This window comes from Xiphophorus maculatus, chromosome 13 (assembly GCF_002775205.1).
Source record: "Xiphophorus maculatus strain JP 163 A chromosome 13, X_maculatus-5.0-male, whole genome shotgun sequence".
In the NCBI taxonomy this organism is placed as follows: Eukaryota; Metazoa; Chordata; class Actinopteri; order Cyprinodontiformes; family Poeciliidae; genus Xiphophorus; species Xiphophorus maculatus.
Genome location: NC_036455.1, coordinates 21,689,529 through 21,712,409, shown reverse-complemented (window position 1 = coordinate 21,712,409; position 22,881 = coordinate 21,689,529). Strand labels below are relative to the sequence as shown.

The window sequence follows — 22,881 nt, the reverse complement described above, 5'->3', positions numbered from 1 at the left end:
CACTTGAAGAAGAGTTTATCTCAACAAAAAAATGCATTTTCTTGTAGAGTGGTTATTCTAATTTCTGAGCAAACAAAGAAAAAAAACAAAATATTTATCTCCTGGTCCTGCTTTGGTAAATCTTTTCTACTGTTATGTTGCCGCTTAGGACAATATTTTACATGTGCAGGAGCAACTGGCACGGAAACAGAATCAGGATCTCTAGAGCCGGTTCAGAGAGACGAAAGATGGTGACAGATGGGCTGAGTCCAGGCCCGTTATCTATGTGACTGACTAAGCAGCACTCTCTATTCCGCTGCTCCATCTGCACATCATAAGTCTTCAAAATTCCCATTTCCCTTTCAGTTTCACAAAAAAAAAAGATACTAACAAAACCGAAATCCTGATAATTCCACCATGGCATTACAGCTCTCATCTTTGTCTCCTCTTTTTCACGTTCAGTTTATTTTTCTAAAGAACATTCATAATTTTATCAGTCAATGCAAAGCTCCTGCAGAGAAAAACTCCGCAAATAAGGGCAGCTGGCATGAGCATACGAACACGTAAACTACATAAGCAATAAAAAATGGGTGGGGAAGATTCTCATGAGCATATAGTTATGCTTATTATGAACAAATAAGATCAGTAAATGCTTAGTGGAAGCATTTACTGACAAAAACAGCATAAGACAAATAAAATTTTAACATTTTTCTACGTGCATAAATCTCAAATATCATCATTTTTTTTTTCAACCAAACTTCTACTTCCATGTATACATATAGTGAAAGCAGATCCAAGCTGACACCTATGAGAAAAGCAATTAATTGAGTATTTCTGCCACTGAGCTTCACTTGAAAGGCTTTAACAATGGTTCTCCTTCCAGGCAAGAGAGAAAATCTTATACGCCCCACTGGGTCAGGGGGCAGGCCGTGTTTGGCTTCTAACAAGCTGTAAACAGACTGAGGGAAACGGGCCAAGAGAGAAGTACAAGTGCTATCAGAAATATGTGCCATAGCAAGAAGAATAACTGCCAGGCAGCACAAGTGCTCAAACAGTTCTTTAATATCGTGACCAGGAGCTAAAAATAGAAACACATAAAATGTAAACTAATAAATGGACCAATAAGAGAAAGCAGGGAAGGGAAAATGAGCAAACATTGCATTACAAATTAGATTAAGACAAGCAGTGGTCATGCAAATCGATACAGCACAGACAATAGGAAAAAGCTACAGAGGCGCATGATGATTAAAGATTTGCAACCAGAGGGTCTCTAAACAACACATATCATGGTGCAAATTCAAAAGCTCTAAAGCAAAATCAATATTCAGTCTTCAGGAGTCAACTGAAAGAGCAGAAGTGCAATGCATTTGATCTGCACTCTGAGGTCAATGTCTAAAAATTAAATAAAACATAGGCTATATTCATATGGAAACACTGAGGTTTATAGAGTCAACCCAGGCCTAATATCCGATATAGCTACTGCTCTCATAAAATGTCAAACTTTCTGGAAGAACAGCTTCATTTGCCCACCTTAAAGGTTTTTATTACATGAACAGGAGCATATTCTTTTGTTTGAATGTAAAATATGCAGAAATATACTATTATTTTGTATTAATAAGAACCTCGTCACTAGCCACAACAAATTCCAAATATCACTGATTTTTCCACTTATTACTACAACCTATGGAGGTCTTATCCCTGGAATTATTCTCTGACAAGTGCATCATTATATAGCTATATAGCTAACAAAAAAAATAAAGCAATAATGTAATCTGTCAGCCATTGAAGATTCTGTTTTGCATCTGGTATCTCTGATTAACTCCAACTCAAAATCAAAATACTTGGGCTCTTTCAAATCTGTTTTAATAATTTATTTTGGCATCAGAATACCCTCAGATTTAGACAATTGTGAAGATCTAAATATAAAAACATATCATGAAACTTGGAAAACAAACAACAAGCAAAAATCTTTAAAATGCTTGAACCTGAACCAATTTTGGGGAAAATTCTTTCGTGCCTTTAGCCAAATCCTATTTTTATATTTAATTTCCCTGGAATGTAGTAATTAATTCTTCACCAGATTAAGCAACCTGAGATCGGATGTGCTGCCAATGCTGTCTTGCTGATGCTGGAGCATAAATTTCCCTTTGCAAAAAAATCCTGTGAAACCTCCTTCTTAAAGCCCTCGCATATCCTTAGAGACTATATGTAGGCCCTACCAAACTCTTTCAATCCTACGATGAGAACAAAAGACTACAACAGAAAACATTCCACATTCAGAATCATAAATTTCACAAGTGAATCTAAGAAAAAAGAAAATCACAAACTAGCCATTCTTTTATTGTTTGTTTGTTCGGCTGGGTTTTTAAAATGTATTTATTGTTTGCAATTTCCCCTTAAATGATTACAAATCCCAGAAATGAACTCAATTAGCTCCCTGCTTTTGACCACAAACAAGGTTGTATTCAACTTGAAACTGTGCCATCAGATTTTGACAAAGATGGAAATAACCTTATTTTAGAGGTGGGGGTAGGAAAAAAACAGCCACCTGAGTTTACATAATAGCTCTCCCTCGACACCACAGATCAATCACTGAACTCGTTAATAGGGATGATTAAACTCTGTTCCGGCAGACCCTGTGAGTCATAAAGAGTGGGAGCCAAAATGAAAACAAAAAAAAGCTGAACAGTAAAAGGAAATCGTTCATGGTTTAATAGTGGAGAGCTATTGTAATAAGTCAGAATTAGCAGCCTCCAATAAAGCACACGGCACTGTCCTTGGAGGAGAGGGAAATACGCTGCCAATCCATTAATTACCCCAAACTATATTGGGCTGTTCCTTCAAGCCACATGGAGGTCAGGGGGACTTAAATGCAGCTGATGTGCCACTAATCCTCTTGCTAGACATTTCTTTGAGCCCTGAAATGATTTCCGAATCGTTTATCATCTAAAAAATCTTTTGTTCACAATGACTGTCAAAGCTTTTTTTCCAGCTTTGTGCTTCCTACCATTTTCTCTAATAATGTGGGGTCTCTTTATCTGTTAGCAGCCAGTTCTTGACTTGTACGAAGAAAAAAAGAAAAATCGCTGAGTGAACTTGCCCTATCTATCTATGCAATTATAAATTGACAAAAAAATGTTTGAACTTGATAATTGAGCTGCTAGCTTGGTTTAAGCTATCAGCCCCTCTAAAGCTTACCGACAAAAAGTTTTATTTCTTTTGTGTTATTAGTTATGAAAATTAAAGAGAGATTGTCAGTGTGGTTGCAAACACGTGACACCCTTTATATGGCTTCTACGTAAAAGTAATAGTAACATCACAATGCTATGAAATTCATTCATTATTTATGCATTTAAATGTTCAGTGTTCTCTGCCTCAAGGTTAAAGTTGTATTGGATTGAACTTTCACCCCATTGTGTCAAGACCTATATCTGTATAGTCTATTGACACAAGACATTTTTCAGGTGATACTGTTCATTAGCTGCGTAAAACATGACAATATAGCTTATGTTGAAGTTAAATGCAGCCAAATGCAAAGGCTAGTCTGACTGGATGGAGCAGTTTGAATTGGCAGTCAGGATTAATGGATGGGACGAGTCTGTCAAGAGATTTTTGTCCCGTTTGTCATGCACAAGATGTCTATAATGGAATGTCTTCTGAAGCCAGAAATAATTATTCCCAGTTAAAGAAAGCAATGGCAATATATTTGAAACCCTTCCATAGCGAAGCATGAAATACAGTTGGCTACAGCATACCCTTCTATGAATGAGCAGGCTTAGGACATGTTGAACAGAGATCAGTTTCTCAGTCATTTTTCAACAGGTGACTTTCAGATTAATCTCTGTGCTGCAAAACCTAAAACTCTGGATTCTTCTGGAATCCAATTAGCAGTTGAGATTGAGCTTCTGCGAAATTTGGAAAATACCGTGGCTCTCTGATTCAAACTTTGATTCCTAAATCAAAGTTTGTCCTATACTGGTGGCCCCTCCAAACATCTGTGTTCAACAGACAATATGAGAGCATAGCATTTGATGTTTTGGGCTCAATATTGTTATTTTTCCAAACGGACTGAGGCATGTCTTTTACCCAATCAAGAGGCACATAAAATACCAAAGGTTCTGGTAGAGGAATGGGTTTGTAGGTCTGGTACTATAGCACTCATTTAGATCAAGAGAGGTTGTTTAGGTCAGTTTTATTAAGGAATACATCCCAGCTCTTAAACTTCCATAAAACAAGAAAATCCCCATTCCATCCACAGTCAGATGGTTTGATGGGATGATTTAACTGCATTTGTTAAATTGCCCAAATGTTGTCTTTGTTTGTAGAGGATAACCAGCTAAACTTGGATTTGTGGCTGCCATATGTGATGATGGCATACTGTAGCAGTGTCCATGCCAGTACTAGTTTTACCCCAAATAACTTGCTTTTTGGGAAAGAGATGGTGCTTTTTGTCGTCGCCATGTTGGATGTGGGGGAAAAAGGTTTGTGCCAATGTTGTGAACATGTCACCCAGTTAACACAGACATTATCCACAGAGACGAAAGCAGTGAAAAAGCACCGGGAAGGAGGGACATCCAGCAGTGTCCTGCAGCAAGATGGAGTCTCTACTGAGCAGCCTCTTCAACAGGACACCTCATCAGCAGCAGGACCAGTTCAATGTTCTTCAAATGGACAGGAACGGGGAGTTCTGGACACCGTGAGATATGGAGTCAGCAAGTTGGGGCAACAATAGAGAAGTGTAAGTGGGACAGCCTGTGGGACTTTGTGAACCATCCCTTGTTTCAGATGGTTCAGGTCATCAAGACAATCTCAATGAGAGAGGAAAACCCCTGTTTGGATGTGGGATTATGATTTGATGACTGACTTGAAGACAACATCTTTTATATGGGATGGGAGAGTGTCGTGAACAGGAGGACGTGTTGCTGCTGCAGAGAACTTGATGAGAAGTGAATGAGCTCAACTGTGGGGAATGAGATAAAAGGTAACAAGAGTAGAGACCTATCATTCATCGTTCATTTCTTCATCTGTTGCTGGTTCTGGACTAATTTCAGGTGTATGTACAGACTGAATTTAGCACTGAATTTGGAGGCTGGGTCAAAAGAATTTAAACTGAGTCCAAACAAAGGCCCAAAACATCCACCTGGATATTTGCCTTGATTAGAAATACAGGAAATAAAAAAATGCAATGGATTTATTTATTTTTATTCTGGTTGAAAACTCTGTAACTTGTTCCATTGAAATGGATAAAATGTCCTTTGAGTTCAAAAGGAAACTTTTCATGTGTGTCGGTAACCTCAGGTTATGCCCATCCATGACTGCATGACAGGTGGCTGCCACAAAGGTTCAAATGAAGACAAAAATCAGAAAGTGAGAAAATTTAGAGGAAAAAGAGGACGGACAGACACCCAATAACAGGAAAGACGGGTATCTCTCAAAGCAATTAAAAGAAAAGAGAAAAGGAAATGAAAATAACAAGTATTAATGTTCTTTGAACATTTAACATTTTTTCTGTTAAAACTGCAGACTTTAATATATTTTGATTTGATTTTATGGGTGTTAGCTTTGTATCACAAGCGTTGAACAACCAAAAACCTTCCTAGACATAATCGTCCGCCTAAGCCAGCATGCAAAGCAAGTGGGACAAAAATAACAGACAAGTATAAGAAGAAACCCGATGTCTAAATAGAGCAATAAGACCAGTTTTTCACAACTCATATGGCAGTCAAAGCAAACATGTGGAACAGGGTGCTGTGGCCAGATGAAACCAAAATGTAGCTTTTTTTCTTCCCCCCACTTGCAAAATAACACTATAACCGCACATTCCCTTGAATATAATATCCTCATGGTGAAACATAGTGTTGGAAGAGTCATGCTGTGGGGATTCTTTACTTAAGCAGGGACAGATAAGCTGTTCACAGTTGATGGTAAGATAGATGGAGTCAAATATCCTGGAGGAGAACCTATTAAGAGGTTGCAAGAACAATTGACACAGAGGTTCATTTTGCAGGAGAAAGAACCTAAATACACAGCCTGCCTAAGATAAAACAGACAATTTGGTGGGTCTTAGAAGGGTCAACAATTTTTGCTACACTGCACGAACTATGACAATCAAATTAGGAACTAGAACAGAGGACTAAAATTTACTGCTAAAAGGATACTTAATTCAATTGCTTGCTCAGACTCTCGGCTACTCAATAATGAGCTCCTGCACCATCTTTTAGTCACACTATGCCCCAGGGAAGGCTTTCTTTTAAAATTGACAAATAGCACTTTAGGTCTTCAATTCTTTAATATGGTTTTTTTTGTTTGTTTGTTTTGATTTGCTTTTACCTTGCAGTAAATATGCGCGTCGACTTGTGTACAATAACATAATTGAAAGGTGACGTGAAAGTGCACACACGCCGACGTGGCTAATACATCTTCATGATTTCAGATTGGGAACATTCAATAAATCCGGCCAGTGGAGAAGCACGTTTTGCCGCCAGCTGCGCAGCTGCAGCGTCCCGAGTAGCTTTGCTGCCAATCGAATTCAGGTATTATTGGAGAAGAAGGCATAACAAGCTGGAGGAGACACAGAGACATGTTAATGATAACATTGAACTATGGGAAATCATTCTGCAAGTGTGTCTGTCTTTTACCCAGATACGTTCTCTGCTCCTCAATCTGCCTGCCCAGGCCTCTGTTTACCGAGGCTTCAGATACACGCTCTATTCTAGCACCACCTATTGATACTACTTCAGCTGCTCAATATCTGAAGTGCAGTGGATTCAGCACTGCTTTAGAGTGGATGTGTCACAGCATGGAACGCACGGCTTCGCTTGTATTACATGAACAGTGATGCTGGGATAATTACATTCTCCACTCGTTAATTTCATGGGCTCCTCTTCTCTGAGTTCCAGCCTCATATTCAAATGATGCAAGCTCCTCCGCCGCTAAATCCAGCCACCTGCGCTTGGCAAACAGCTTAACGGGGCGTAGATAACTGAAACAGATGACTGTGAAATTAGATTTTACGACAGCAGATTCTCGTTTTGGCTTGGAGAGCCATGCACAAGACCCTGAATGAATGCATGAATAAAGTTATTATCTGACTCATACCGCACAAACAAGAGAGCTGCTGCTTTCGCTGCACTGCAGCATTTAAAGATATTATCCAGCTCTTTCACTTGACGCTAATAAATGAACGCTAACAATAAATACAACGCTGGGTAATAAAGTTTCCTCTGAAATCCTCTGAATTTCCTCTGTAGTACTTGACAAAAGTACTTTTTTTCAGAAAAGAAAGTCTCCTGAGAAACAAACATGTTTATTTGAGTCGATGAAATCTTGAGAGGGACAAGCATGGGAGCTAAGTGACTTGAGTCAAATCCCACTTAAATGTTTTGCAGCCATACTTGTTGCAGTCTGCTGACTTTGATAATCCATCCGGCCTTCATGGAAACTATTGGCAAAACTGAAGCAAAGGGTCATGATGACCAGTCATGGGACCGTCTTCATTCTTTGACTGGCATGAATCTGTCGAGCTTTCTTCTTGTTAAACAGTTGCCCTCTTTGTCAGTAAGGCGGCACTGTGTGCAGTCTGAACTCACCAGGCTAAACAAATGCTGTTTCTGAAATGACATGTTGCTCTTGCTTCTTCCCGCTGGAATGATGGGGAAATCGACAAGAAAAATACATCCCCAGAGGAACAATTGCCTGAACAGCTGCTTTGTGCCTTATGTTATGTAACTAGTGCACCTGTGTACTAAATTTGCTTTTGGGAGGGTTCATATCATTCCAATTAAAGAACAGTTTACAGAAAAACAGCAAAACAAAGACAAAAGCTGGACATAGTGTTTGGTTTGATACGTAGCGTACTATCTTAAAGGAAGTTTGACTGAGTTTGCAGAACAACGTGGACAATACCTTTAACTCACCCTTATCCTTCAACCAGTCCAGATTCTCAGTACTTTGAGTTATATTGCCTTGGGTATCTCTAAAAGCATCTCCTCACACACACGCAGCCATTGGCTGCCAAATGATACATCATTAGCAGCATAAATGTAGCTCTATTATTGATTCAAAGACCTCTGGCACAATGACTTCATAATCGAAAAGGTTAAACCCCAGTGTTGGATCTGTTGTAGCCTGATGTATGGCTTGCTAACAAAAAGAAGGTTGGGTGACCTTTCAGTTTCTTCCAACCACGGAGAACATCTAATTTTAGTTTTGTTTAGTCAGGTTTAGTGTCTTTTAGAATAAACAGAAAAGGTATAAGGAGCAATAGATTGCAATTAGATAGGCAGGAAGAACTTATTCAGTGCTCAAAGGTGTTCAGTAACTGTCCTTTTATTGGGATGTGCGTAATAAACTAAGACACTTAATCAGTGGTATGAGGGATACGACTCAGCCTCCAGGACAGTGAAGCCTGGAGGAAAGCATACACAATGACAGAAAAAAATTGTTTTTAGATCCTCCTTTGGTGAATAAATGCAACGTGTAATCTATGTGAGAAAGACTAGCCTTACTCTGCTGGTGGCTAATGATGCTGAAGTGGGTAGTTGATTCATGGCTTTAGGGTTGGATGCTAAATTGAATGGCTATTTTCACTCTTTGTTTTTCTTTGGTGTGGACTGTATTTGATTATAGTTCAAAATCTAAAACACGAATGGGAGTGGAGAAAGGTGGAGTCAGAAATGATTAGAATCCGGAGTTCCTGATAGGATATATAATCCAACTGGCTGCTTCTGCTTTACCCACATTGTTAAATTGCGGTGTAATCACACTAATTCAAATGATCTTTTCGTGATTTGTCTTACCAAGGAGGTGTAAGGCAGTGTGAGATGTGTCAACTGCCCTGCATGGTTAATTAAAGTTGTCTTGTTCATCATCGATGATTACCAGGCTCAGACAAGCAGAGTTATTGCGTGTATCTATGAATAAAACATGAACCACTAGCCTTATTAAAACCAAGAACTATCAACACCAGTGCAGGTCAGCTAAGCTTCCCTGAGCGACAGGAGTCAATTAGATTACTTTGTGCATCTGTAGAGAGGGAAGGAAGAACACAGAAGTTCGGTTTGTGCAGCACGCTGAGTTGAGTCTTTTCGGGAGTGTGCAAGTGGTGTTTTCTCATGGGCATTGATCTGCATGCCACATAATCACAGAGGGACCGTTGTCCAAAAATAGGCACTGCAGGACAACGTAATTGCCGTGTGAATAAAGCTTTGAAAGGATAGTTCGGGATTTTTGTGGAAAGGTTGCAAGAAGGTGATGTCCTACTTTCAGCACATACATCTCCTAATGTTTTTCATCCAGATTAGTTCAGGTGTGCTGAAGCTAACAGCTAGTCTGATAGAGGCCAAGAACAAAGGTTGCACTAGCAGAGATTTACATGAATGCATTTTGTGAACCGTCAACCGTCTGCCTTATTTATATAGAAGTCAATTCTTATTTACATTGGAAATAAAGGTAGGAGGTGGTGAACCTTCCTGTGTGAAACACCTACTGAGCATGGAATGACGAAAGCTGTTCTGGTCAGAGAAAAGAAAAACAAGATGGTGCAAAAATAATACTAATAGTAATAAAAGTTTTAGCTATTTACACCTCTTCACTTTACAACGGGCAGATACTATAACTAGAAACACCTTACTTCCTCTGTTCTCACTAAATGTTCAGACCGGAGAATTATTAGCTGCACATTGCCTCCAACCTTCATTTCCTGTATAAATAATCATCCGCTTTGGTGCAAATACCCAATGTGATGGAAATGTCATGATGGTTTAAATGTTCATAGTGTTTATGAACACTGCAGTGCTTTTTGAGATTGGAGTTGCTTTAAGATGGTGGAAATCTACTCTAGTGTAAAACCTCCTTGATTGGCCATAAGCTTCAAGATTCTCAACTAAATAATATGAATTTCTGTAACAAGCAACTTGTTTGTAACCTTTGAACAGAGCTTCCCTTAAAAAATCCTGAATTATCATTTTGAAGCGCTGTTTCTTATTGAAGTTTAGCAATAAAACTATTACCCGCTATCTCCCACTAGCTCTAATGAGTTACGTCTTTTCCTTCATGCAGCTCTCTGGACTCCCATCTCCTCTGCGCCCACCCATTTGCGATCTTGCAGACAGGTCGACCCACACCGAGGCGGAACGCTCGCTCACAGCTTGATGGATGACAGAGTTATCTCTGAGCCACCAGAAAGCAGACCAACACGCAGCCAGCCAAGTCCAGTTCACCGCAGGGCACCTTACATATCTGAGCATGCCTGTCTGTAAAGATCTTCACTTATGGCTGTCCCTCTGTCTCTCTCTCTCTCCCCCCTGTTCCTTCTCCGACAGGCTGATTGTGTGTTTGCTGCTATTCCCGTCCTCCTCTGTGTTGAACAGCTCGTGCGTATATCAGAGTTCAGCATTTTCTGCTCTCTGATGCCGATCAAGCCTCTAATAAAACCCGATAGCACATGCTGTTGCACTACAGCTGTATGAAACCCAAAGGTATCTCCCTAATATATTGGCAGACATCTTCCTGAATTTAAAACACTATTCCTTGCTCCATCTGGAGACTGAAATGAGGCGGCGTTCGGGAAGAATTTGTCTCGTTTTGTTTCCGTATTGTGGGCGGTGGGTCAATGAAGGCGAGCCTATTTTTCCCCCCATTTTCTGTGACTTTGCTAAGTTGATCGATATGGCGCTGCAGCCATGAAGCGTGGTTTAAAAAAAAAAAAAAACTGCACACAGAAGTAGAGAAGGTCGATTTGACTGACTGTAGATCATGAATATCGCACTCTGAGTGCAAATAAGAAAGAATTGTTCTTTATCCTGTTGTTTCTAATAAAAACAAGCAAAGAAAGGTCGCATACATTAACCTTTAACCACTGTGTAGGTGCTTCATCTTGGTTCTCATCATTTGACCCAGAGGATCCAGGAGTGCAGCGTATAAGAACTGCACGTTTCTCGCATGTGTGCATTTTTTGCCTGACACATAAAGGAATCACCGTATTCACTTTTCTCTGACTTTGAGCAGAAAAGACACAATTAGAATATCCTACAAAGGCTTTTGACCACAGTTCCTGTTGGAAATTTCTCCCAAGTGAGCAACGATTTACTAAAGGAGAATCAGAGTATGGTATTTCTAAACATTACCCTCAATTAAGGACCAAGTCAATCAGCATTCCTTCAGAAGAGACTGGTTATAATAGCTTAATTAATGATGTTGTTGTATAAAATAACTGTAAGAGACATATTATATGCTCAAGAATATTTTTTTCCACTTTGCAAGACATGCAAGCAGTTGTTATTCATCCAGCTACAGCATAAATATGAGGAAAATGTCTAAGCAGATCGTTTTGCATCAGCAGCTTCAATATAATGTAAATCCCTCCAGGCATCTCGTTGTGCACAAAAATGGGAAATGTAGCTTTTGAGTTATTAAACTCAATTCTAACTCATAAATATATATTTAAGTTTCCAAAACAGAAAGTAAATAAAGCAACAAAAAAAAAAAAAAGTTAAGAGAAGAAAACATTCATTTGTGACGACTTACAGATTGTAGATGATGTAGTTCCAGGGAGAGACTTACAGATGCGAAAGGAGAAGTCCTTCTTCTTCCGACAGTTCAAGCAGTGCAGGTGAAAGAAAAATACTTTTATATAATTTTATCCAGGGTAAGAAAAAAACAAATAAAAAAAAAAAACTAGAAAAATCACATAAACGCCGCTACTGTTGTAGTTTTTGCGCAAATATCCAGACTTATTTATTGATTGATTTACTATTAGAAGACGAGTTAATGAGCTGCAGAGGGCAGCGAGGAAAGCCGTGCTGGCGCTGTTATGAGCGGTGACAGTTCACTGCCCGGTATAATCCAAGCGCATGAGCAGCCTTCCGTTTACGCGGTCGGTCCTGCGGAGCTGGAGCTCCTCCTCGTCTTACCTCTCTGTCTGTGTGTCTGCGTGCAGTTTGAGACATGCAGCGAGGAGAAGCCTCGGCTCGCAGCGGCTGTGCGCGCGGATTGGACACTCGTTTGGACACCGGTAGCCTATTAAAACAAACACTGGAGCGACAGAAAAAAAAAAGAAGTCAAGATTGCAGTCTGCGTTTGGTCTATGGGTGCCGAGAGTGAAATACAGGTGCGTCTCAGTAAACTGGAATATTTCTAATTTAGCACCACAAATTAATTCAATAAGTGGAACTTGCACATTATATAGATTAATTAGGCAGATTGATCTATTTCAAGCGTGGAATTGTGTTCATTTTGCTGTTCAGTTTTTAATAAAAAATTTAAAAAAAAGAATTACTAGTAGTTTTAAAACATAATTGCTGCGTTATGGCAATGTTATGACTCACGCAGTCGTGGAGAAGCCTGCTATCCAACAAAAAATATCAGCATTTTTTCAAGGGGGTAAGCCTGTGCAAGATCCAAAGCATGTGTATGGAAAGTTTAGAGGAAGGAAAAGGTGCACATGCAAAACAGATTACTACTACTACCTCGAAAAGGTTTTGAAGCGAACACCATTCAAGACTTGAAATTGAGGGACATTTGAGACCACGTACAATTTTATCCAGAACATGGACTGTAAGTTCCATATTCTCTCTGTCAATGTCTTACTTAACCAAAGAGGCAAAAATGACCGTGGAGTTACTCAGTGTTCCAAAGACCTAAGTTTTTTTATTATTATTATTATTATTATTATCAAATTCCCAGAGTCTGGAAGAAGAGTGGAAAAACACATTCAAGCTGCTTGAGGTTCAGTGAAATGTTTTTCAAATAAATTACAGTTTGGGTAGCCATATTATCTGCTGGTGGCAACTTTTGACCTGAGAAAAAAAGTCAGGAAAAGAGAAATACACTGCACCACTCTTTCTTCAGCACCACTCTTCCTTCAAAATTTGCCCCATGTTTGTGCAACCAATATCGGTAGAGTTCCAGATTATTTTCACAGCACAGCTTTACACACAATGAAAACCAAGAATCATCCATACATATGGGAGACTTAGTCCCAAAGTAATATTTTACTCGATCAAAGCATCTCTCGCTTATGGACTGACAGCACAATTAATGTTTTTGAGTGGTCCAGCCAGAGTCTTGTTTTGAAACTCAATGGAGAAAAGAACATTTGAAATGGAATAGAATAGAGTTTATTTTCACTGAATTGTAAATTAAAGTTAAATTGTGGGTGCACCACAGAAGAGAAAAGAATTGTGCCGTATAAGGAAAATAAGAAATCAGAACAGGGAAATAACGAAAGCAAAGAGTCCAAATAACCCGGAATATGACATTTGGTTCAGTTCAAGCTAATAACTTTATTCAGCACATAGAAAACCTTTTTCTATAAAATTTACTGAAGAACAGCCTGTCAAACCAAATAGATTAGTGGCTTGATCATCATTAAGGATTCAAATCCATGTAGATCTGAAGTATGGGTTTTTACCATCATTTTACTGTGGCACCAACAAGGCAGTTCAAAGTGCTTTATATCATAAAAACCCCTTAGTGCACATGCATTAATAAATGTTTCCAAGTTGCCAGTAATGCTGCTCCAATATTCTGTTTTAGCCCAATCAAAGGACATGAGACCTCCTAATGAGCACTGCTAAAAATCTGGTGTTTCATGTTGACATGATAGAGTATTGACAGAGGGTATCTCTAAAAAGCACATATTTGCTCAAGCCAGAAAGCACATATATATCGTCCCTCCAGCAAGCTCTGGGTTTGCCCCAAGGTTTCCTTCCTCAGAGCGTGCCTGGAAAACCTCCAAAAGGAGAATCTTGATCAGATGGCCAACCACATGTTTAGTTACAGAGGAGCGATTGCTATACTTCAAGCTCCCAAAAATGAAAAAAAAAAATTATTTCTAGCAGTTCCAGCCCAGGATCTCGTTTTTCTGTCATTATATATTACGACGATATAGGTAATCGTCGGTAACAGACAGAATGCTAAATTCAGTTTTAAACAAATTGAGTGTCATCACTACTGCGGTCAGCACCCCTTTCCATTTGTCTGTCTTCTGCTCTCATTTTCAAACAAGATTACATTGTTTGCATGGTAAAGATGAAACCGTGTGGTTTCCAAAACAGAACCCCCGTCCTGCATCACCGCACCTGTAATTTTGCTGGTTTGAATTAAGAAGCAAAATTTCCGAATAGAAAGCGAACACAGCCGACCACGGTCAGTAGAAGTATGTTTCTGGTTGGCTTGATAACAGGGATTTTGGTTTGGCTTCTCTCCAAAGTTGTTATGATGTTGATAAACTGGTGTCTGGCCAATCAAAATGGCCCACTTTATTTCAAAAAGGAACAAAAGCTGGCTAAATAAATAAATAAAATAACAAAGAGTCTAATAATAACTCTTGCACTGCAAAATGTTATTGCAGAGGGCAGAAATGACCCTCTGTGCTGGATTTTTACAGCAGACAGAAGGAAAGCTTCTTTCTGACAGCACCTTGTTACTATATTCATTTGTAAGCATATAATATTAAATAAACTGTTTTCTTTTTTCTCTTAACCTCAAATTGGTTATTGTATAACTTTAAGCTTACTTTATGGGTTTTTTATCGTATGTTATAAATGTGCCTCCCTTTTTATGTAGTTCATGTACAGTAGTGTGCTCCTCCTTGGATATTTAAGGAGCGCATGAAATTGAAATCGAAGAGATCAGGTGAGGAGCTCACCTGAAAGCTCCAAATAGAGCCAATTCTCTACCACAAGGATGGATGGAAATTGAGAAATAAATATTTGAAACGCTACATCTAATTGCGTTGGTTAATTCATCCACACTGGTAAAAACAAATTCCTCTTTCTTATTGTCACTGTTTGAAATTTCTTCAGTTTTGATTTTGTGCTGTTGGTCTTGTGTAACTGACCCTTTGGTCTGTTAGTAGAATTGGGCCGCCAAACTTCTTGCATGCTTCAGCTGCTTGTTAGTGGTGGCATCACTCCAACATCCGCCCCATCCAAATGATTTTCCTGAAAGATTACATTTCAGAACACAGTTTTGTGGTCAAACCCCAGATCAGGAGTTGCTTGCTCTGCTACAGCCACCGTCTTTTGCTGTTTGGTATCGACTTGGCATCTGGACGAGCGCTGATATATAAAACAGAAAAATATCTGTGAAGCCAACTCCGCAGGGAGTTCCTTAAAATAGAGGAAGTCTTTTCATTTTTGCTATCTCCTTGTTCTGCATCTCCCTCTCCGCATGGCTGCTAATTACAACACAAGCAGCTGTTTCCCTGCACTTCCTGCCATCACGCATTTGACATTCATCTCTCTGTGTGTGTCGCCCACGTATGCGTACGCGGGGACACGTTCGCGCACACGGAGACAAGGTGGCGCAGAACATGTTGCTGCATATTTATTACACATTAAAAACAGTGAGAGGCATGATGAGCTTGCCGTTTCTAAAGCAGTGCAATCGTCAAACAAGCAGCGCTGCGCTTAAGACATTGCAACGGACAGAACATCCATCCGGGAGAAGAACAGGAGTGGACAAACACAATCTACTTGGGAATGTTAGCAATCTTCCAGTCCCGAAAAACCATTTCCCTTTGTCAGCTGCATTCTGTACGACTCTGCGTGAACCTTTTAGATGGGGATGGGAATGCAATGCATTTTAAATGTGCCCTGGAATCAGCCCATTAGATTCTTAACTATGCTGTAGAGATAAAACGGGAACAAAAGGAAGCGTTTCATTTTTATTTCTTCGTGAGTAGGTCATTTGCCTTTTATGTCATACTCCCTCTTCCTCTCCTTCACAGCTTGCAGCAAAAAGCCACTGAGACACCATAGTGTTAAAAGGCATCACTTCCAGCAGCAGTTCTTTTTTTCTCTCTGTTATGCATCCTGAGTTGATATTTGTACTTCAGTCAGAGGACACAGCCATGACAAGGCAGCTTACTTTCAGAGAATCCCCTCATTATGGTCAGTTCTGGTGGTGATGGACAGTGGAGGATGAATGAAATGGAGAAATTGGGCTTAAAAGAGATGGTTTTGTGGGAAAGAAGAAATACTGAAATGTATAGGTATCTTCAAAACCCCTAAAGATTGCCTGGATCGTCAGCTTAATGCTTTAAGATTGATAGCAAAGTAGTTTCCAACACTGGAGAAGAAACAGCTGCATATATAAACTTCAAGTAAGTCTATATATGCAGCTTTTAATGAAAGAATAAAGGATGTGGATTTGATGGCAGAATGACACTGGCTTTCAAAAGTATACCTACACATTTTGTTTGTCTTTATTTATTAGTAATAAATACTATTATTATTATTAGTAGTAGTAGTAGCATTTGCGTGTTGCTCCTACTATCATCATCCATCCATCCATTTTCTAACACCCTTGTCCCTAATGGGGTGGGGAGGGCTGCTGGTGCCTATCTCCAGATAACGTTCCGAGAGGCGGGGGTCACCCTGGACAGGTCGCCAGTCTGTCGCAGGGCAGCGCAGAGACAGACAGGACAGACAACCATGCGCACACACACTCACACCTAGGGAGAATTTAGAGAGACCAATTAACCTGACAGTCACGTTTTTTTGGGACTGTGGGAGGAAGCTGGAGTACCCGGAGAGAACCCACGCATGCACAGGGAGAACATGCAAACTCCATGCAGAAAGACCCCAGGCCGGGAATCAAACTCATGACCTTCTTGCTGCAAGGCAACAGTGCTACCAACTGCACCACTGTGCATCCCCTATCAGTATTACTATTTTTATTACTAACATTAGCAGTATTTTTCTTATTATTATCACCAGTAATGTAATGAAAGTCATTTATTTTAAGCTTGGATTTTTTTTTCTCCATATAGAGCAATTCATTTTTGTCTTTCTTATTTGTTAACCATATTAATGAAAAGACTCTACGCTATGAATACTTGACGGACTGCAGTGGACTTTGATTATAATATTTGCACACATTTTGTTTTGCTTCTGTGTCTGTTCAGCTAATCTTAATAACTTTCTTTGATGTGGGTGAAAAACGGTTTGAGGTTGCAAAAGATGTGACAGTGAGGTTTGCTTTCTAGCAGGACAGCAGCCCTAACCATACAACTACAATGAAACGGTTCAAATCTAAGTGAATTAATGTATTGGAATTACCTAGTCAAAGTCTCATACATCCATATGAGAATCTGAAACAAGACATTCCAGAAACTCTTCATCTGGTTTGCAAAGAAGTGTGTTTTTTTGTGAAATTTCTGTGTTTAAAACTGTAGAAAGCTGATAAATACTCCACAACACATGCAGCTTGATGGGCTACAGCAGCTAGAGCTACAAAATATTGACAACAGGAAGCCGAGCAAAAGTGCACTCCACACTTTTCTGATTTTCATTAGTCTAAAATGTTGTAAATCGTGAATCATTCAACTTCCGTTTCACGGCTAGGTGCTACTTCATGTTGCTCTGTTTCACAAAACACCTATAAGATACACTGAGGATTGTGGGTTGTAAAGTGAGAAAATGTGAAAAAAAAAATAAAATGTGTCGCTCATATATCACTTTTGCGAAGGCGATGGATGTTTGCAGTTTCATGTTATGCTAGTGTCACTGCATCACTTTCTTCATGAGGGAATTTGTGTGTGACTGTGTCCTGGAAACACATGAGAAAAACAGCAGAGCAAGCTGCAAAGACTGAGAGAGTTGCACATTTAACACTGTGGGGGAGTGAGTCTGATTATTATGCACAACATAAAAAAATGGAAAAAAGGAAACACATTTGATCCACTCAGTGTGCTACAAAATCATCGCCTAAATGAGCCATCTAGAGATTTGGTTTTTAATTATTTTTTTTTTTATATATGATTAAAGCAGGATTTATCTCTAGACAGGTTGGATTAGCTCCGCTAGTATTGACAGTCCTCGACGTTCCCTTTTGGACAAGCTCTATAAATAGACAGCTCACAAAACAAGGCAGTTTTTTTTTTTTTTGAGTTGACAATGTGTTTCTTACACTTACTGTAATGCTTTATTCACCAATATTTGACTTAAATTCTTCTGTCTGGCTGTAAATCTTAAGATTTGGACAAAAAAACCCAGAATTTCTCTGCAGATGATATAATCCCGTCTTGTTATTGTTTGAGCTATAGGACAATATTTTTGAAACAACAAATTGAAGATACCAAAATTGCTATTCATGTTTAAAGAATATATCTAATGACTATTCATATGCCTTACGCTCAGCATGCGCACAAATGTAATTATACTGAAACACTTAATGTGACAAGTACCAATTGTCTCTCTGGAGAGGCAGCAAACAGAAACTGAATTGATAATTCAAGAGTTGAAGGATGAGTGTGCTGCTGAATTAAAGCTGTAAAACCACAAGTGTTCATTGGTTTTTCTGTGTTACCAATGAGACGGTATTAAAAAGTGAGCAAAAAAACTGGATAACCAGCTGCTTATGGCTGGCCAGTGATGCACAAACAGCCCACGAATGATAAGGTGGAGATTCTAAAGTTCGGACAAATAAAAAACAGCTTCTCTAAAAAAAAAATACAAATAAATTATAAATAGATCAATAAAATGAATAAATCCTCCTCTTTATGTGCCTTCATCTGCTTGATTTAATTTAACAATTTTAATTTAGCAACTCTACAGGTGAAATACCACACAGACAAAAGGCAAAAGATGTTCAAAACATTTAAAGGGGTGTTAGATGGGCAGCTTGTTTCTAGTGACCCCTGCTGGATAAAAGTCCAACAGCACACGCTATAAGTCTTACATTTTAATTGATTTTAATAATCTGACTAATCATCGCAGTGTTAGTAAGTAGTCATAAGTGAGATGTTTTAGGAGAATGTTATTTCTTGTGAGCCACTTTTGGCGTTTGCTTAAGAACTAATAAATAAATAGATTAAGACCCTGATCCTTAAAGATTAAAATGGGGAGATAGGGATTTTACACTGGCTTATAGGGCTGGAGCCTCTCTCTGCAGCTTTAAATTTTCATGCTTAGCTTTAGCCTTTTTTGTGTGCAACCCCTCCCTCCCCCCATTTAAATGTCATCAGCAAATTTATGGAATCCGCCTTTAAGATAAGATAAGATAAGATTTATTTGTCATTGTCATCAACAGATTACAACGAGATTGAGATTTGCTCGACTCGAGTTAAGATGCAGGTTATGTGTATATACGTAATATACCAAAATGAATAGTACAAAATGAGAAATAAAGCCCACTTACATTTGTATACTTATAAAACGCCCTTTAAAATTTTACTTTGGAATACAAACGTTCACTGCAATACAACAACAACTACTGAAAACTAATATTTTGCCTATTTCCATGTGCAAAACACCTCAGGCTCAGTCACAATGGAGCATGGAGATTACTCTCCTGTTGAAAGCTGAAATTCCGCACCAGCCTCAAATCTTTTTACTTTAATGGACTTTCTTCTAAGATTGGCCTGAATTATTCTCCATCCATCTTCACACAAACTCTGACCACCGTCTTTCCCTGCTGAAGAAAACCATCCCTGTAACATGATGCTGCCACCACCATGTTCCACAGTTAAATGTTGACCAGAGCCATTTCTTCTCTGTGTCTCTTGTATCCTTAAATACCTTTCAGCAAACTCCAAACATGTTTTTTTGGCATTCTTTCAATAAAGGCTTTCCTCTAGCCAGTCTTCAGTGAAGAATATATTTGTGTAGTGTATGACCAGTAGTTGTTTTTTCACCTGAGTTGTGGACCTCCATAGCTCCTCCAGAGTAAACATAGGTCTTGCATACATCTGTCATAGTTGGTCTCCTTGGATAGCACATATTTGTTTTAGTCTATTTCACTAAAATACAAGGAAATACATAAAATGTGTGTTGACAACATGAAAAAATATGAAAAGGGAGCCATAACTCAATGTTTTGACTTGGATTTGAAAAGAAATCTGAAGCTGTCCTTCAAAATCAATGTACCGTAGCTGGAGCGCTTCTTTCTTTCAGACTGTGCTTTTTCCACTTGAACTGCAGTTCAGCCCTCATGTCTTTCCATCATTTACAGTACACAGGGAAAAAATAACTTGGCCATGCCTGTCCATTGTGTTTCAGTCTGAATGTTCCAGCTTGTGTTTGTCTTAAGATGGCAACCTGCTGCTGACCACATTTCCTCCTACGTTTTAGTGAACATCTCAGTTGTCGGATTGCTCACAACTCTGACTCAGAACGCAGTCCATGGTCTTTGTTTGGTGATAATTCTTCTCTGTTTCACATTGTTTTGTAGGTTTTGTATATTATCTGTCAGGCTGCCTTTGATGGTTTGAGTGAAATGTGACCTTTTGAAGGTCTAATTTACAAACCATCAACTTCCTGCCGTTTATAATTGTTGATGATTATACCCTTTAATTCTTTGCTAATTTTTAGGAAAAAAATTATCAGCTGAAATGAAAGGAAGAGACAAAAAGAAGAGCTTAACAAAGCTTGCAATATCTAAGGTCCTCTCTTGAGCTGTGTGACCCTCCTCCCTGAGCAGCCACCAGGTCATCTTTCAATAATCCAATAGATGTTAAAGCAATACATTATTAACCACAAAATTCAATTGTGCCACTATGTTGAGCTGCTGAGTCTGCAGATAACTGCAGCACAGCTCAATTTAAAGACTTTGACCTGTGGGAAGCTGGTAATTGAAGCACACAGGCGAAGAGGAAGAAGAGGCACCTGCCCAGATTGAGATCTCATTTTTATTTAGTTCATTCTAGCTCTGCTCAACTGTGCTGGATAATGACAAAAAATATAACAAAACCTGACTCGAGGGGAGAACAAAAAAAAAAGAGGCATCTGTATTTGTTCGTTCTGCTGAAATCATTTTTAATCTTCCGAACCTTGATGAGAACCGATTGTGGCACATTTGCAGCGGAGAGGAAGAGGTGGATTTATTTTCGGCCGTGACTCATCTGCTGCAAAAGAGACGCTATTCTCAGACAACAAAAGCCTGGTAGTTACATTAATGTCCTGCGGACAATCATTCATATCCATTAAGATAATCTTTAACTTCTAAGGTAGGTCAGAGCCTCTCCTTTAACAAAATCCAGGGTTTGTCATGCAGACCGTGCCTGTCAGAGTACACCACAGAAATTAATTGCTGTACCTCTGACCACCCACGGATGGACAAATTCAATAACATGAGGACAGGGTAAGCCTCATTCCCATGCATGGACACACCCAGCCCTCCTCCATCTTTTTTCTGTGCTGGTATTTTCCCTGGGATTCGGCTTGTTTTCAGTTCGAAAGCATCTCAGATGTATATGTCTGATTTGTTTAAGCATGCGACAGGTTCGTATATTTGAAGGCCAGATGGACAGTAAGGAACAGCCCGAATCCTCATCACCAGACCCATCAGTCCTCAGCCTGTGAGGAGGGGAGCAGGTCAGAGACATTCCACTTCGTGGCAGAGGGTGATGGATGTCAGGGAAACTCTGATGCCATGTCGGGCCTGCTGACATGTTTTGTCTACGTTTTAAACAGACCAAACTGATGGCAAAGAAATTGCGGCTCTTCACTTGCTTGCATGTGGGTCTTTTTTTTTTTTTTTTTTTGTTAATAAAAATAGAACCCTCACTGCTGACCGAAAACAAAAATCTCAAACGTTTTGTTTCTGTGAGGTTAAAATAAATATATATTTACACAATATATACACTTAGTCATCTTGTCATTTTGATAATAGGCTAATATAAACACTTAAAGCCTGTTTTGCCTTCATTATAAGCCCTATAAAAGACTTTTAATTTTTTGCGGCTCCAGACAGATTTGTTTTTGTTTTTTGTTTTTTTTAAGGGTTTTTTTTTTTTTTGGTCAAATATGGCTCTTTCAACATTGTGGGTTGCTTACCCCTGCCCTAGAGTACAATTTAATCTGAGGATAAATTCTGTTTTCTGAGAGTTTTGTTTGAGAAAATCTGTCAACATCCTGAAGGTAAAACAATTGAGCAGAGATAAGGTTACAGAGAAGTCTAATGCAGGGTTTAAAAGAAAAAAAACAATATCTCAAGCTTTCAGCATCCACAGAGCTCTGTTTGATCTATTGTTTGAAATTAAAAGAAATTGGGCAAACTGTAACAAACACATGAACATCACCTTAAATTTACAGGTGGGCCTCGTTCAAAGGGGCAGCCAGGAGGCCTTTAACCCTAACACTCTGAGTCCAATGGTTTTAAAAGGAATTTTAATGAAACTCCTCCTCCCTAAATGTGTAACCTATTGATAGTGAACTAGCAAAACAAAACAGAAACGCTCCACCCACTGAGAGCTATTTCAGATAAACATTAACATTTTGACTCATATCCTGTACAAGAGCTTTAATTAGCAAAAGCAGAGTTTTATCAGCTTTTAATATGATGCTGTCTGCATCCATTATGTTGAAATGCAGTTCCTGATCGTTTCTTAACTTATGCTTCATTCTCACTCAATTTTATAACATCGAAAAACATATCTTTTAAATTACCTTAATGTTTTTCAATATGGAACAATACCGGATGACATAAAATATGGCATATAATTGTCCCAAGTAAATTATTAAATTGATCCAGAGGAGAAAAATAAAACTGCCGGCCAGAAAATGTGTGGAGGGAGAAAAACAGAATATCAGAATGAATAACAAGGGCCTACCAGAACCTCTAAGACTTAAAGACAGTTTTTATGGAAGAATGAGTCAAATTCGTGGCTAAACAATGCACCTGATCAGTTCTTCTATACATGAAACATCAAAAACAGGCTTTTACACAAAATATTTACTACATTTTTGAAAGGGTGTTCAATTGTATTTCTCTACGTCATTTAATTTCTTCAACCACATTGACGCTTCAATTACAAAGTAATTTGTTTTGATTTTCGTTTATGATGGCATTACTCTGGTTGTAAATGACATGAGATGTGGATTTTATGTCAGCAGCCCCATTAGATTTAAACTGATGAAAATGCTGACATGTTCAATACTGCTATCAGTTTTCAAC

General features: G+C 38.9%; 1 protein-coding gene across 2 annotated transcripts in view; it reads right to left on the bottom strand.

The window, feature by feature from the left end:
* calcr (calcitonin receptor) overlaps positions 1-11,990 on the bottom strand; it is a 65,826-nt gene extending 53,836 nt beyond the window's left edge. Inside the window, exon 1 of one of the 2 annotated variants that reach the window (XM_023345343.1) lies at positions 11,506-11,990. The gene's annotated coding sequence lies outside the window, so the exon portion shown is untranslated. The remainder of the gene's footprint in view (positions 1-11,505) is intronic. The other variant, XM_023345342.1, reaches the window with a different exon arrangement.
* Between the last annotated feature and the right edge of the window lie 10,891 nt (positions 11,991-22,881).